Below are 17058 nucleotides of genomic sequence, written 5' to 3' on the forward strand. Positions count from 1 at the left end.
CATTGATGTGTTATAGTTAATTGTGCATCTTAACAGTTGTCTATCTTTAATAGGAGCCGAGAAAATCACGTTAGCGTTACGGACTTACTGATGGACTAACTGGCGGACGGACGGACAGACAAAGTGAATTATAGAGTAGCTTCGCTACTAAAAATTGAATAATCTAAGTTAAAGAGAACTATCTACCTGTAAAAATATAACTTTGTCTCAAATTAGGTCAAGAATATGCGAAAATTTCCCGAATATAAAAGTTTTAGATTTTCCATCTTGTTTCTCTAACATTTTCTTCCTCTTTCCATTTTATACATTTCCTGTAGAATCTTTTATGACAGAAATCTTCAACATGTATCATTCTAATTTACATGCTCACATACTTTAAAATAAAACACCATTTACATCTTAAAATCCTTATGCTTTTACATTTAATATCTAACAAATTTCTAACTCTAACAGGATGTTCTATAGAATTATGTCACCTGGCCTTACTACGCGGTCCAATAAATAAAAGACAAAGAGCTTAAAGTCTAACAAAAGTTCGCCTTAAGCTGTCCTCTTTGCAAAAGCCTCCAAAAAAGCCTTAGCTGCAACCACAGTCGTAATCAAAAAATTCAAAACAACAGCCCAGCCAATATTAATGTAGCTTTAGCAAACCACGCAGTTTTGAAGCCTTATACAGTCGAAGCTCCAGAGCTTAAAGTCCCACTAAGACATTTATATGGGTAATTTTTGTGTGTTCTTTACGTGAGAATTTTGTATTAAAGATGCTGGCGTAATGTCGTCTTTAATATATAAATTATTGTGATCGTAGATTTAAAATAGTCTATAAGACTGCGAAAAATATTTATGTTCTCAGCAAAACTCGGTTCGCCCTTTTGATTAATTCTGCAGAAGATGTTAAGGTATAATTTGTCGGCTGTGGTGTCCTTCAAGCGGTCCAGCTGAGCGAAATGTGGCTGCCGAGCCTTGGAAAACATTTAATGTGCTTAATCCCTTTTTTCTTATCCAAAGCTAAATTTTAATTTTATGACTGCAGAGGTACTTTTGCAAATTTTGTTTATAAGTTTCAAGAAAATAAAAAATAAAATTTATTAAGATAAAGTAATTTTTGTTGGTTCATTTGTACTTGTTTGAATTAAATGCAAGTCTTCTGCAACAACAAAATTATTTGCAACAAACAAACTTTTAGTAAACAAGGAAGACAGTATCCCTAAAAGAATATCTTAGAAATGTACTTTCACTAACAACTACATATACTTTAATTAACAAGTTATTCCACAAAGAAAAAATTCAAAGTCAATTTGCAAGATTGATTGCCCAGCTGAAACAGAAGAATAAATATGCAACTGCTAGCAATCTATTCCCCTATGTTGATAACCCAGAAAAAAATTAATGAGAGCTTACCTATGCCTCTGCCTATGCTGTCATAGTAGAGAAAGAAAATAATGTTCAAGAAAATATAATTCTTCCTGTCTTGGAAGTAGTCAATTTTAAAACATTGAAAGTTGTTCAGATAGCAACACTTTTAAAAAGCGAAGCTTTTCTATAATTAGGGTCGTCGGTCCGTACGTCCCTATGGATGTCTTTCCAGGACAAATAGCTCTTTTCTTTAATTTAAACAGGTTAGAATTTTCCTTTTCAAACTGCATGATAATTTCTGTAGCAATTAGCTATGATTTAGGAAGCGTAGCAACTATATTATCGTTACCAGAAAGTCCGTGCGTCCATTTTAAACGTGCTGATGTTTTACACTTTTGAATAAAAATTTTGTATGTAATAATTATCCTATACATCTGATATTTGGAATACTGATTCTTATTTTAACAAGTTACAATGTTATGAGCTAAACATCTCTATAATCAAGTCCTAACAATGTAAGTATGTCCTTGAACAGTATCCTGTATTTAAGAAGATTTGCAACAAATTTGCTAACAATTTTATTTATACATATGCAATAATATTCTGCTTATTCAGTTCAGACACTCTACAAGTGATAATGTTTGTTTGAAAAAATCTTTCAGTAAAGGGTTAATGAAGGTGGAGAAAAGAAAAGGACGTTTGACGTGAAAGGGAGGTTAAAGGAAGTAAAGTGTTGGTTGCAGAGAAAATGAAGGAACTCGCGATAATACGCAATTCAAGGGGGGTGACGCAATTTTAAGATTTCAATTTTTGCGTTTTATAAGGGGGTGTGGGTCTGATTATATAGGGTTGGGACAAATGTTACTTCTAGAAAATTTAAATTATAGACACAAACACTTATTGAGTATATTAGCTGCTAAAAGTAATTTTATGCCTAAATCAATACAAATCCTATGTGCACAAATATTAGGCCAATTTATATAAAAGATTTGCTATTAAAACTGGGTGCCTCCTACAGCTTCCTGGATTATTTGAGAACATATTAAAAAAGTTTGCATGGAAAGGAGTCATTAATTCTTGTTAGGATATAAAATCTGTTTGCTTTGGATAGAAAATACTTGTTTTATACATTTATACTATAACACAGTACTTATTCATTTTATAGCCTCTTTTAAACACTTGACGTGAAACATAAAATGATTTTGAATAATCAAATTGAATTAGGGCTATGCTGCAGCTGTAATATTCAAAATATTCTCTTGGGAATAAAATTGAATTAATGTGTAGATTAACGCAGCTTATTCCTATAACGAAATTAATACGATAAAAAATCAAGAAACCTGTATGTGTTTTTCAGCTATCGTTGGGGGGCAACATATCGTAAAATTGACGACTTCTCCATTTGCCCCCAATTATTTTTTTGATTTATATTGTTGGTTATACATTATTCCTGAGATTAACGTCTAATTGTCTGTCATTCTATCATTCATATATTCATATTCCAGTTATTTAGCTGTGGATGTGAATATTGCAGCGGCAGTTTCGTTTTGTCAGCCGCGTTAGGTTAGGCACATCTCTGGCATTTTAACCACAGCCGTTAATTAAATTACTTTACCATTTTCCATTAATAAGTTATACTTTTCAGATGTAATGAATGTAAGTAAATCTAATTTTTTTGAAGATAATCTTATAAGTGTCCTGTACTATAAATTATAACATTACGGCAATAATAAGTTAAATTACCATGATTATGTAATTATCATGTTGCAATTTTATCACATATTAAATTATTGAACCAAGTTATCTTGTTTCAAATTTTGTTTAAGGAAATTATTTATTATTATTTACTAGATTATCTAAAAGTACGTATAATCAATATTTGTTCATTTAGATGATAACTACATAAAAACAAAGATTTCCACTGCTACATTTTGTTTATTGGTCTATTCAAACAACTTTTATTTTTTATTCAAAACTTTCTTATTAGAAAGACATAGCTATACTTTATGTTAATTTTGCCTCAAAATCGTTTTTTGAAGTAGTATCAGTAAGGTTATTTGTTTGTTCCCTAGTAAATCATTAATTCCCTGAACCGAACAAGTACCAAATTTTCACATAGCTGCTGCGATGTTTTTTTTCTACATTTAAGTCTTGGAGTGGTTAAGCCTCCTCCCACCTCCCCCCTCGAATACTGAACACTATATACTTGGGGCGTAACAAATTACCAACACGCAAAATTTCAATTAATCTTTTAAAAATAAGTTTCGCTGTAAGTAGGCAGTCTTCACTTGTAAGGGAAGTCTTAAAAACTAAAGAAATATTAGATTCAAATATTAATAGGAACTATACGAAATTACGAATCGTTGCCGTTAAATAAATTAAATAGGTAAGTAATGCCGGCGTTGATTTATTTTCAAATCTCTATGTTGAAAACGTGACAATTGTAAATGAAATATTAGTTTACATTAAGAATCACTCTATATTAATCTCTATTGACATAACAGACTTTTGTTTAATTGCTATCATCATCATTTATTAGTTTATTTAGAGATAAGGACTCTGACAAATAAATTAGAGCTTATTAGAACTGATTCAATTGTACTATTTTACAATAACAATTTTTGGTTCATATATTGCGTAATGTGTAAACCTATTGAAACAGTGAATAATTAGTTATCTTCCATTTTTTTGCTTTATATTGGCTTTGTATCAGGTATTAATTTGTCATAAACCTGACATAAAATGTAAAACCAATATGTTTATCATTTATAAGCTACTTTACATCTAAGCTACAAATATTATTAATTCTTATAATAAAATATTTGATAATCCAAAAATCTTATTGAATCTATTTACAATACATAATTATACTTAGAAACAATCAACTATGTCCAGAGTATTGCTTCTGGCACTTGATAATAGATGTTTATATTAGCTCACCAATATTATGTTTTATTCATATATGTAAGAGGGCAAAGGAGTTTTTTCTTAAAAACAAGGATGACTACTTTTACAAAAGAGAACACTAACAAATATTTAACATATTTAAAAGTTTTAACAAATGCTCCTAGTTTTTTCTTAAAAACAAGGATGACTACTTTTATAAAAGAGAACACTAACAAATATTTAACATTATTTAAAAGTTTTAACAAATGCTCCAAGTTTTTTCTTAAAATCAAGGATGACTACTTTTATAAAAGCGAACACTAACAAATATTTAACATTATTTAAAATTTTTAACAAATGCTCCAAAGGAACTTTAATTTACTTAAATATTGCAGGAATCTTAGATGTCTAAATTATGAATAACAACTTAAGAGACGACGTACACACTGAAGTAAATGTAGAAAAGCTTGAAGAAGGGGGTAGCTATGTCATTGATAAGTTTGCACCTGAAAGTTTTTTTAAAATTAAAATTAAATATCGAATTGTATTTACTTAAAACTAAATCCATTTATAGTAATTAGCAAGTTTCAAGTCTTTTACATAGGCAGAATTTTAGAGCTCTGACCGTAGCTTTGCTAATAAATGAATTGCACAAAAATATGCAAAATCTTTTTATCTATTTCCTTTATTAGAAGATTAAATGTTATTGACTTGATTTAATTTACATTAAAAATAATGACTACAAACTTTTTGCAAATCGATTAAATTGCAAAAGCGTTATGAAAAGAAATATAGACTGAAACAAATTAATCCACAAATAAAAACTTTATTGGAAATTGAATCATTTGCCGTTAATACATAAAAGATCAGTCGCCATCCTGATTTCCTGGTTGTCCCAGCCGCAGCCCTATATTGCAACAATAAAGCCCATTTATTATATTCGGATATTTTATAAAAAAAAATTTGTAAAATAAATGCTTTGGATCTAAAACCCAACGATTAAAAATATTTATCTTAGCTGGATCTTTAAATCGTTTTTATAGTGCGCTGAATCGGGGCGATTCAGAGGTGATTTGTAGGTGCGCTGGTGGTTAGCCACAGCGCGCCTATAAAACATTGATATTTAAAAGATTTTCGGCGCGGTGTTGTTAAATCGCTTGCGACACTCAATAAAATATCGATCCGCGCCAGAGCTTGATCTTTAAATCGTTTTTATGGTGATTTAAACCAGGGCGATTCAGAGGTGAACTGTAGGTGCGTTGGTGTTAAGCCACAGCGCGCCTATAAAACATGGATTTTTAAAAGATTTTCGGCGCGGTGTTGTTAAATCGCCTGCGCACTCACTAAAATATCGATCCGCGCCAGTACAACTTTATTACTTAAGCAGTGTCAGTAAGGTATTTTATATAAAATGCCGTGTCCGTATGGTATTTTATATAAAACATTAATATATAATTTATTTTAAAAATAACTATAAAAATGTTTTCACGATAGTTTTGCAATAAAATATTAAAGTAATTAAAAAAAAATATTTATTTATTAAATAAATCACCCCGATTTGGTTCGGCGATGGCACTCGGTGAGTGCCATTGCCGCGCCGGGCCCGCGCCACTGCCCGATTCAAATCGCCCATGCAAATTCGATTTAAAGATTGATATTAATAATTTGATGGTGCGCCAAATGAATCGCCCCGGTTTAAATCACCTATAAACGATTTAAAGATCGAGCTCAGTACAACTTTATTACATAAGCCGTGTCAGTAAGGCATTTTATGTAAAATTCCGTGTCAGCATGGTATTTTATATAAAACATTAATATATAATTTATTTTAAAAATAACTATAAAAATGTTTTTACAATAGTTTTGCAATAAAATATTAAAGTAATTAAAAAAAAATATTTATTTATTAAATAAATCACCCCGATTTAAACCGGCAATGCCACTCGGTGAGTGGCGTTGCCGCGCCAGGCCCGCGCCACTGCCCGATTCAAATCGCCCATGCAAATTCGATTTAAAGATTGATATTAATAATTTGATGGTGCGCCAAATGAATCGCCCCGGTTTAAATCACCTATAAACGATTTAAAGATCGAGCTCTTGTTTTATGTTTTATTCTATCTACTGCTTATGCTTATGGTAGCTCAATCTAGATATGATAACTTCGGCCAAGGGTAGCTAACACAGATTGTGGCAGATTTTTTCTATTAGCCCTCAGCTTTTTAGATCCACTCGGTTATTTGTGGCTGCTACTTCAGTTTTGTTTAAGCTTTATGATCGAGTATTACAGCATCTACAGCTGCTAAAACCCTTTTGGTGAGGTTAACTGATTTAATATTTAGTGAATGTGTCTTACTGGTTAGCTAAATAAGCCGTTTAAATTGGCAAATTGTGTGGCTTACGAAGCAACACGGCTGATAGTAAGGGTTCTATAGCTTGTCTGAGGCTTATTAGCACAGGTTTCAATGTTGAGCTAGTTTTACAAAAAAAAATCTAAAACTCTTTTTACAGAGATGGTTGTTCAAAATGAGAATGACAGCATATTGCACTAGAATCTATCTTTCTATTATCAATTAACTAAAATGACTTCCTGGACTCATTTTAGATGCATTTGCTCTGTACAGACAGTTACTACTCATTATACTTAAACAAGTATTCTAATAATCCTTTTATGTATACCTTTCATTATGATAAAGTAACAAGATGTCTATCCTTCTCTACCGAAGGATCTCGCTAACCGTTGAACCGATATAGTTCTTCTTGGCGGATTACTTTCTTTTACTATTTTGGGGGAATGTAACACCACCCTCCCTAGAGAAATCGCCAAAAAAAAAAAAAAAAAATGAAATTTTCCCGCAGGGCGGCGCCAGTATCGTAGAAACATGAAAAAACAGCTGATCTTTACTTAGACAAATAATCTATCAAAAAATATATTTTAAAAAAACAAGTACCTCTAGAGGCCTCTAGGAGCGTATACTAGGTTCTTTGTCTCTAGCCTCCACGAGCATCACGCCAAGAGTTGGTACAAGAAATCCACCACATAACCAAAATCTGCACAAAAGGCATACTTTTGGGACGACCTGATATAACCAGTCATTTATGAGATATTTGCTGACATACATCATGTTCCTTAAGTAAGAGAATAGTTTAGATAGTGACAATTCAATAAACCCATAGCTCTGATTAGAGACTCGTACTTTTACAATTTTGACAGCTTTAAACTGCAGTTGTAATTTTTTTGCTGGTGATGGATGACTATGGCGAAAGGACAAGCGGCTGCGACTGCAGATTACATTATAGCGCGGCTGTATCCATGACAAAGTACCAACCTTTTTATAAATATCTACTCGGCTGTTTGTTGAAAGCAATCCTCAAATATACAGTGTGTTTTTTTTATGAGAACTTTTTTGAAAGCAATTTTACCCCACTTATAGTTATCAGAATTTAATGATTAATGGCTTATTTTCTTCGTTTTTTAGGGAAATTATGAAACAACCAAAAAAATTACAGTTTTTGTTGAAAAAGTACAGTAAAGTTGAAAATTAAAAACTTAGGTGACAACATCTAAAAATGGTTTTAGCGCATTTTTCTTATGCTCAAAATTGGATTTTCAGTAGTCGACTTTGGGGGCCAGTAATTTCTCCCTGATTGAGATATGGCCTTCATACTTTGACCTATTCTAGTACATGTCCCCAATAGTATCTGTATAAATTTATAGCTCTATATCTCAACTTTGAAGCGTTTTGCAGCCATTCTTGCAAAAGGTAGAATATTTGAACATAAGAAAAATGCGCTAAAACCATTTTTAGATGTTGACACCTAAGTTTTTAATTTTCAACTTTACTGTACTTTTTCAACAAAAACTGTAATTTTTTTTGGTTGTTTCATAATTTCCCTTAAAAAACGAAGAAAATAAGCCATTAATCATTAAATTCTGATAACTATAAGTGGGGTAAAATTGCTTTCAAAAAAGTTCTCATAAAAAAAACACACTGTATAATTCAAATTTTCACGGTCAAAGTTTAGATTATAGGATCCCATTTTAATAAATGTAAATAGGAATAGGTATCACACAACAAGCACAAAAAAAAACTAAAATAAATTTTTGTTGGTCGTAATTACTTCAGAACCAGAAACAGCTAAAACATAAAACTTTAATTATTATTTTTCTAAATATTTCAGTTATTAGTTAAAGCTGAAATGCACCCCTGTAAATAAAAATTGTCTCTCCGAATGAAAAAAATAACCACCGGCGTTTATTGTTGTTGCTGTGTCCTAAAAAAGTCAGCATAGTTTGTTCCTTCCCTCTAAACAACAAACAAATATATATCACATACTTATTTGAAGAAAAAAATTTTGAAATGAAGGTCATATAATCAAAACTACTTATTTAGACTATAACAAATCAAACTTTTATAGTCAAGGATATTTAGCAGTTTTTAAAAATTTACTGAAGCACATGGTTTTGCCAGGGGGGTGTGAAACTATAAGGGAGAAAACAGGCCATCCCAAATTCATTAATAAGGGAGAGTTGAAAGGTGATTTTCTTCATTTGATTTGATTTCTTTAGCTGATACTTTTTAATAATATTGGTTCGTAATGTTGGAACCCCTTTGGTTCCTATGTGTTGAAATGATGTTGTGAATGTGCGCTTACACCAAACTCACGCACACATAAAACTACACATACAGAAAAGCATACACATACAAATCTATTTCTAGCTACAATGGTCACAGTAGTTATTAAATATCACAACCATAAAGTAGAACTAAGGACCGCTGCGCTTCATCCCAATCATTAAACACATGAGTCTTTAAAAGCATTAGCGTTGTCCAATTCACGTAAAAAATGATTGGAAAAAGTCTATTGGTTCTTGTTTTAATGTCAATATAGTTTTGCTTTAATTTATAATCTTGCTTGTATAAATAAGATTTGAAAGTGACCAGAAAAGTGATTGCGAGTGACATAATAGTACGTGGTATAAAATCCTTACATAAGAAATGTAATTTTTATTGTTTCTATAATTCTATAATTGTTCTTTCTTTTAATTTTCATTACAACGAAGTATTGCAAGGTCACTGAATTAAGTAAGGAAACGATTATATTCTTTAATTATTAATTTTTATTTATTTCCATTGTTTTATTTGCGTTTTATCATTTAATCATATGTGATTTTATATTATCTGAAAATCTAACTTATTGATACATTCATCAGACGAAAAGAAAATTTCTTAAACAACATATTTTACCGGTAGCGGCAATCTTTAACATCCTCTTTAGACATTTAAATAAAAAGAACCAAATCAAAAAATTTTGCAATAATGTTATTATAATCTCAGCAAAGAAATGTAAAGAAAATATATACATAATATTTGCGAAATTAAACTCATTTCATTGCATGTAAATATACCTTCAAATGATTCTTCTCTGATTGGTAGTAAGGGCAGTTATGATTATCTGTAATAAGAGTAAAACGATGTTCGTCTGTCTATTTGAAGATATCGGTAACCGCAGAACCGATTGGGCTCTACTCTTCAGGGAAATGAAGCTACTGGTCCTGCGGTCGTTTAAGTTATTTTCTTGAAAAATAGGAAACACCCCCTTTCCCTTTAAAAAGAATATAAACCCCCCAATAAAATATTTTGTTGAAAACAAAAACAAATATGGGAATTGGGCCGGACTCCTTCACACCCTGAGAAAAAATTACTCACAACCAATTTTTTTTTCATTTGTAATAATAACAAAAGTAAAAGCTTAAAGAAATATTCTATATAGGAGGGTTGGACTTCCAATTAAAAAACCTAATTTAACCCATTCATAATTATCACTGATTCGATATAAAGCAGTAAATAATTCTCTTTAATATATACAACCTTTAAAATTGTGAATTTGCCTTTTCATGGCTGCTTATCCAACAGAAAAAAATACTTTAATCATCTGATTCAAATTGAGTTCTAGGTCAAACTTCATTTCTCTATATTTTAAACTTGCAGCATCTCGGTGTTTTGTCTTATCCTCAATTTTGAATGGAAAACGTAGAATTGCATCCAAGTTCCAACCAAGAGGATTTTTAAAATTGTTATTATGGTACCAACGAATTAAAATTTTAAATACGATACTTCTTTGCTATTGTTTACATCCAAAATTGCCACAATTAGTATACTATATATCAAAAGAACGCACTTTATAAGCAATAGTTTTTTTTTCAAGAATCTTCAATATATACTTCACATCTTATCTAAGTTAATATTTCGCCCTTAATACGTGGATTACAACTATTTGACAGAAAAAGCGTAAAGTTTAAAGTAAGATTTATTGTCCTTTCTATCTCTACATACAACTCTACCTATTTAATATAAATTTTACTTACTAAATCCTTAGATATGTTACTTATATACATTGAATTTCTTGTTTCTATCTCTTCCTTTAATTTTAATCTCCAGTTTTTCTGGTCCATCAAACTTTGAAAGAAATTGAGACTTTTCCGCTCTCTTCTTTCATACTCCGGTAAAATTAATCAAAACTTTCATGTGAAAATTTAAAAAAAGGAAAATGTTCTAATTCCATACTTTTCATTAGTTAAAATCTTCCGAATATTGTGACAATAATATTAACACATGTGTGCTTTTTTAAATGTTGGATAAAAGTTGTAATTTGATAAAATTTGCATTGTTCCCTGCCTCCCTAACTTTGGAATAAAAAATGTAATTTCTTTTAGTTGTGATTTATAAGAACTAAAATTATTAGAGAAGCCAAAAATCATGGATGCACAAATGGTCCATGTGAGTTATTGGTCATTAAAAAAACAGAGGACAATTATAAAAACTTTTAAAAAAAATAAATATATGACTTTTAAAGCCCAACCGACGGACAGAAGTAAGAAGTGAGTAATATACTAAATGTTCTTTTAAAGGGGTATGTAAAAAAAACAATTAGCAGTCTATCTTAAATATTAGCCTATAAAATCACTTTCTCCAATGACAATACAGACTGACTGACGGGACTACGGACATACAGCAGATAAATTTATAAGGTACGAGTTTGTTTTTACTAAATTTTTATCAATGTTAAAACAAAGCAATTGTACATTTTGTTATTGGTGTATTTTCAGTATTTTAGAATTATTTTGAAGCTGTGAGTTAAATGATCTTCAATAGATACCCTTAAAAAGAAAATGAGGAACTATTTTTAGTATTTTAAAATCATGCATATTTAAAATGTAAAATGTCAGAAAGAAACATAAACAATTGATTCGACGGTATGTTGTAAGTCCACCATCTCGTGGAAATACAAGATAGTTTAAAGATATCATAAATTACATCAGTGTCTGCTGAATATTTGATACTACTTAAAAGAGCAAAGAAAAAGTGGGAAATATACTTAGAAAATAAAAAAGTTCTAATCAATTCTAATTAATCGTCCCTTTTTCAATTAATTATCACCATTAAATAAATAGCTACCTCACCCGTTATCTATGTATTTAACTATGAGAAGAGATGAGATATAAACCCGGTAGTTATTATTTGGTGGCTACTATAAATATATTTCCACTGACACGGGGGATTTTTACAAATCCAGTTTTAACTTTTGAAAAGAATTGCACTTCATTGTCTGACCTTCAACACTCACGCATATATGTACAAATATGTAAGCTACGATATATGTCCATTAATATTATGTAGTTTCCAGAGTGAGCTTACTTTTTTGTTATTTTTGTGAAAGAAGATCAACATTTATATTATATTTTATATTCTGAAATTTAGTCCTAAAATACAAATTAACATAAATAAAATTTTAGCTGGCCAAACTATAGTGGAGAAACCAGCAGCTATGAGCTGACTACGGTCGGAGGCTGTAAATTAAGCCGCAATCGCAATTCTCTACGATTTGCGATAATTTTTAGATTATAAGTCAAAGAGGTTTTTGTTGATATTAAGCAATTAGTACAAAGGGAAAAGTAGGTTGGGGGTAAAATCCGTAAAGGTTGTGTGTTTTAGGTTAAAAACAGTGGTAGAACGATAAAAAAATTATGTTAATTTAAAAAAAAATTGTTGTCTATAGTTCTTTTCAATAAGAAATAAACATATTTACTGAATATAATCGTTGTACTACTATTTTTAAAAGCGAAGATTTTCTACAATTAGGGTAGGTCCGTCCGCCCGTACATCCGTCCGTCCGAGATAAATAGCTTTTATTCGTTAATTTAGGCATGTTAGAATTGTCCTATCGATTTCAAACTTTACATGATAATTCCTGTAGTAGTTAGGTACGATTTAGAAATCGTAGCAACTCTATAATCATTACCAGAATGTCCGTACGTCCATTTTAAATATGTTGATTTTTTTACTTTTTTAACAACAAATCTTTATGTGATCTAATTATCCGTTTGATCTGATTTTTGGTATACTGATTCCTGGGACAACTCTATAATCAAGTCCTAAAAATGTAAGTATGTCCATAAACATTATCCTGTAACAAGCTGTTTTTCAAAAAAATTACTTACAATTTTGCTTCGACATTTATACATTTATATTCTGATTATTCAGTTCTGACACTATACAAGTGCTAATGTCTGTTTGTCCTACCATTTCAGTGCTTCGCTTTTATGGATGTTGTCATCCTTGTTAAGCCTTAAAACACACACTTTTACGGATTTTACCCGTAACCTACTTTTTCTTTTATCAATCATTTTCTTAATATCTATAATGCCCAGCTGCTGCCGGCTGCCATGACTATAACTGCCTCCAATTATGAGTCAAAACGTTTTAAAAAAAGAACATTCAAACATTTTATTTCTTCTCCCTTTATCTTTGTTAAAAAGTTTACTATAATGATATGTGCTGCTTGATCATCTCCCACTAGATAAAACAGATATAATTAAAAACAAGGATCAAAATATACAAAGAAAGAGAGATGAAAGATAAACATTATAATGACTATTTTTACGTATATATAAAGAATTTATACTATCTATAATACAAAGTAGCTTGATGTCTGTCCGTCCGTCCGTCCGTCTGTCTGTCCGTCCGTCTGAAGCTTAAGATCTTGGTAACCACTGAACCGATTGGATTCTACTCTTCAGGGTATATACCTATTGGTCCTGTGGTGGTTTTAAGCTATTTTGTTGGGGAGTCGGACACCCCCAACCCCCCCAAAAATGAAAATTTACCCCCCCTCAAAAAAAAAATTTTTCTTTAGAACACATTAGACTATGAGCAGCACCAGTAGTAATTTTCTTGAGAACACATTAGACTATTTTTTTACGAATTTTGCGAATTCGTTATTTAAACGAGAAAATGTTTTCCTGCTGGGTAGGTGCGAAAATTTGCAATCCGTTCTGCTGGGTAAGTAATAGATGATGTAATTATACCTCTTGGGGCAAAGCCCCTAGAGGCTAGGGGCTAAGCCGCTAGTATTTTAATATAACTTAATATATTTAAGACAAAAAAAAGGTGCATTATCGAGGAAGCCAAAATGGAATTATAATTATCAATTATGGACCTGTTCATAGAAAAGCTTCGTTTTTTAAGCTGCATGACAAGTTTATAATTTTTGTATTACCATTTTAAGAATTATAATAATCATTTTGTTCTTTTTATACAGTTAAACTATGAACTGACATTTTATGATAATTCATGTTTGAAACACAATTTACTTTACAATAGTTTCCTTCTTAAACTCTTAAAATAAATTACAATAAGTTACCATGGCCCACAGTAAAATAAAGCTGATTTTTTATATAAATTAGTTTGAATACTTTTTTGTGTTATAATATAATAAGTACGGCAAATTTTTATAAAACTTCTTATAACGCCTCTGGGGACGGTTAAAAACAACGTAGGGATAGACCTTTATAGTAGGTTCCAATGAATCCATTAATTGCATAAACTTTGTCTGTAAGTCTGCATGGTAAAGAGTTGCGCCTGTTTTGGACTAGGGCATCCCTCCCCCTACGCTTACAATTTATGCAATTTGGGCTGAGATTTTACCTCCCCAACGACGAAAGAATGCACTACGTGTCATGGGTTTATTAAACTGCATAGTGAACACAAACCATTGAATTTGTATATTAGCAGAATGGCAATAGTTTTGAGAGAGTTTTGTAAGAAAATATATTCCATAACTTATTTTGACTGAACATGAACAGACAGAATTATTTACATACATGCAACTGCAACTAATTGTTTAAGGTCAGATATGAAATTTAGAAAAATTGAACAAAAAGCAAACAGAAATTATACATTTATTTATAGCGTCACCCTTCAACAATCATCATAGCAGTTGACATGCTAGTTTTAATAATATGTGTTTCATATATTTCAACATAGTTCACAAAAATAATTGAGTTCTCTGCAAATAATGTCATCAACAAGGATAATCGTTGACAACAAATGGAAAAAAGGACATATAAATATATAAAATACATAGCAACGATTTTAATATCAAATCCACGGATAAAACAAATATCCCTTAGAAGATAAGAGTTTATACGCTTTCAGTATTGCACTATTCTCTTTTCATTGGGACTATTTTTACTATATCAAAATTACTATCTTTTCCTCGTTATTTTATACGGACTGACGGGATCACCTTACATTTAAAAAAGCCTTGAATTTTAGAAGTTTTATCTAAACACTTTTCAATTGCAATGAGAGAAATTACCATGATAGTTAATTTATACTTCCGCAATCACATTTAATGAGATATTTGACAAATTATAACACACAAACACAATCACCCTTGCACCTACACCATCACGCACAAAAAGCTCACACATATTAACACATCCACACACACACACATATGAAATATCCCACGCCTGTGTGACAGATAAACATTTAGTGGTTTTCATAAGGGGGAAACACCTATATTTATACATATTCTAAATAAAAACAAGTATGAAAACATCCAGAATAAGCAAATCTTGAGAACATGAAAAGATGTTAACAATTATTATAGCAGGAATAGGTAGAACTAATTAATATTTCGTTATTTCAGCTCTTTTGGGGGATCTGCCTTTGATTTGCTAATTTGATAAAGGCAGACCCCAAAAACGGCTAAAAACAGAAATATAGGCTTTCCTAATGCAAGCATCAAACATTAATACCTCTGCTTTTTCTATTGCCTTGACTTGACATAAATCCATCAGCATTGCATTGAATTGTTACTGATAGTCCTATAATTATACCAACTATATCAACATTAACCATGCTTTTCAATCATTTGACACAACATTTAACCATTCAATCATCAACACCACCATTCGGCGGAAAGCCGTTTATAATACGATGAGAGAAATAACTATTCTTTTGTGAGGATGGATGTACCCTTCCTAAAAAAATAATAATTTAAATAAAAGTTATAATCATATACATGTGTCCTGTTACATTTATATAAGAATAAGTATAACAGAATAAAGAAAACTCGAGAATAGACATAAAAATGTATAAAATTACATCTACGTAATAAAATCTGATAAGGAAGTTGAAAGATAACAAATTATTTTTTCACGAAGTTGCACTATTAGGTCAGATAAATGTAGAGTTATAATAAATCAAACTTTAAAATTCTGTAGATAAAGGGTGAGCCAAAAAAATGCGAACATTTTTAAGATTCTAACTGCGCGGCTTATGTTAATAGTAGAAAAATACTACGCATACCGTTAGAACCACTATGAACTCTTTTTTTGAAATATTAGAACGGTTCCTGTGCTACGTATAGTTATACAGCACCGTGGTAAAATGTCCAAATGACTTAAAACTTGACTTGAGGAATAACAGACATTCAAAAAATTTAAAAAGGAATATTTTGTTTAACCTTTTTCAGTAGATTTGCTACGTTCCACTTAAAACACTTTTGTTATGGTTTTTCTCTTTTAACATACAGATTAAAATTTGATTTTATTTGTTTGATAACTGACTTTTTGAACTGTTTCCATCAGAATTGAAACACAGCGCAAAAATATTCGGCGTTATCCTCTTCGGTTAGGCAGGCTAGGACTGAGCGCTGCGGCTAGGCAGGCTGGGGGCCGAGTGCTACGGCTAGGCAGGCAAGGGTGCCAAGCGCCGCGGCCAGAGTTTTCAAATTGAATTTTCAAAATTGAAAAAAATATTTCTTATAATACCATGATGCCGAACACAGTAAAAGTGTCAGACTGATTATGACGTAAAAAAAATTAGCCAATGAGAAGCCATTATTGACCAATAGTAAAATTTATAGTGGCCTCTCATTGGCTAATTTTTTTTTACGTCATAATCAGTCCGACACTTTTACTTTGTTCCATGATGCCCTAATTCTTGGGTTACCATATACCCAACCTGAACTAAAATTAATACACACGGAAAAAGGTGGCAGGATTTCTGTGCTCGACTAGGCACTTTCAAGGAAACCGCCGATATTTATTTATATATTAATATTACCCCGTCCCGTTTTAGAAAAATTTTGTTAAATTATTTTTTCACGAAGTTGCACTATTAGGTCAGATAAATGTAGAGTTATAATAAATCAAACTTTAAAATTCTGTAGATAAAGGGTGAGCCAAAAAAATGCGAACATTTTTAAGATTCTAACTGCGCGGCTTATGTTAATAGTAGAAAAATACTACGCATACCGTTAGAACCACTATGAACTCTTTTTTTGAAATATTAGAACGGTTCCTGTGCTACGTATAGTTATACAGCACCGTGGTAAAATGTCCAAATGACTTAAAACTTGACTTGAGGAATAACAAACATTCAAAAAATTTAAAAAGGAATATTTTGTTTAACCTTTTTCAGTAGATTTGCTACGTTCCACTTAAAACACTTTTGTTATGGTTTT

Source organism: Acartia tonsa, chromosome 3 (genome assembly GCF_053477335.1).
Source record: "Acartia tonsa isolate MP-2025a chromosome 3, ASM5347733v1, whole genome shotgun sequence".
In the NCBI taxonomy this organism is placed as follows: Eukaryota; Metazoa; Arthropoda; class Copepoda; order Calanoida; family Acartiidae; genus Acartia; species Acartia tonsa.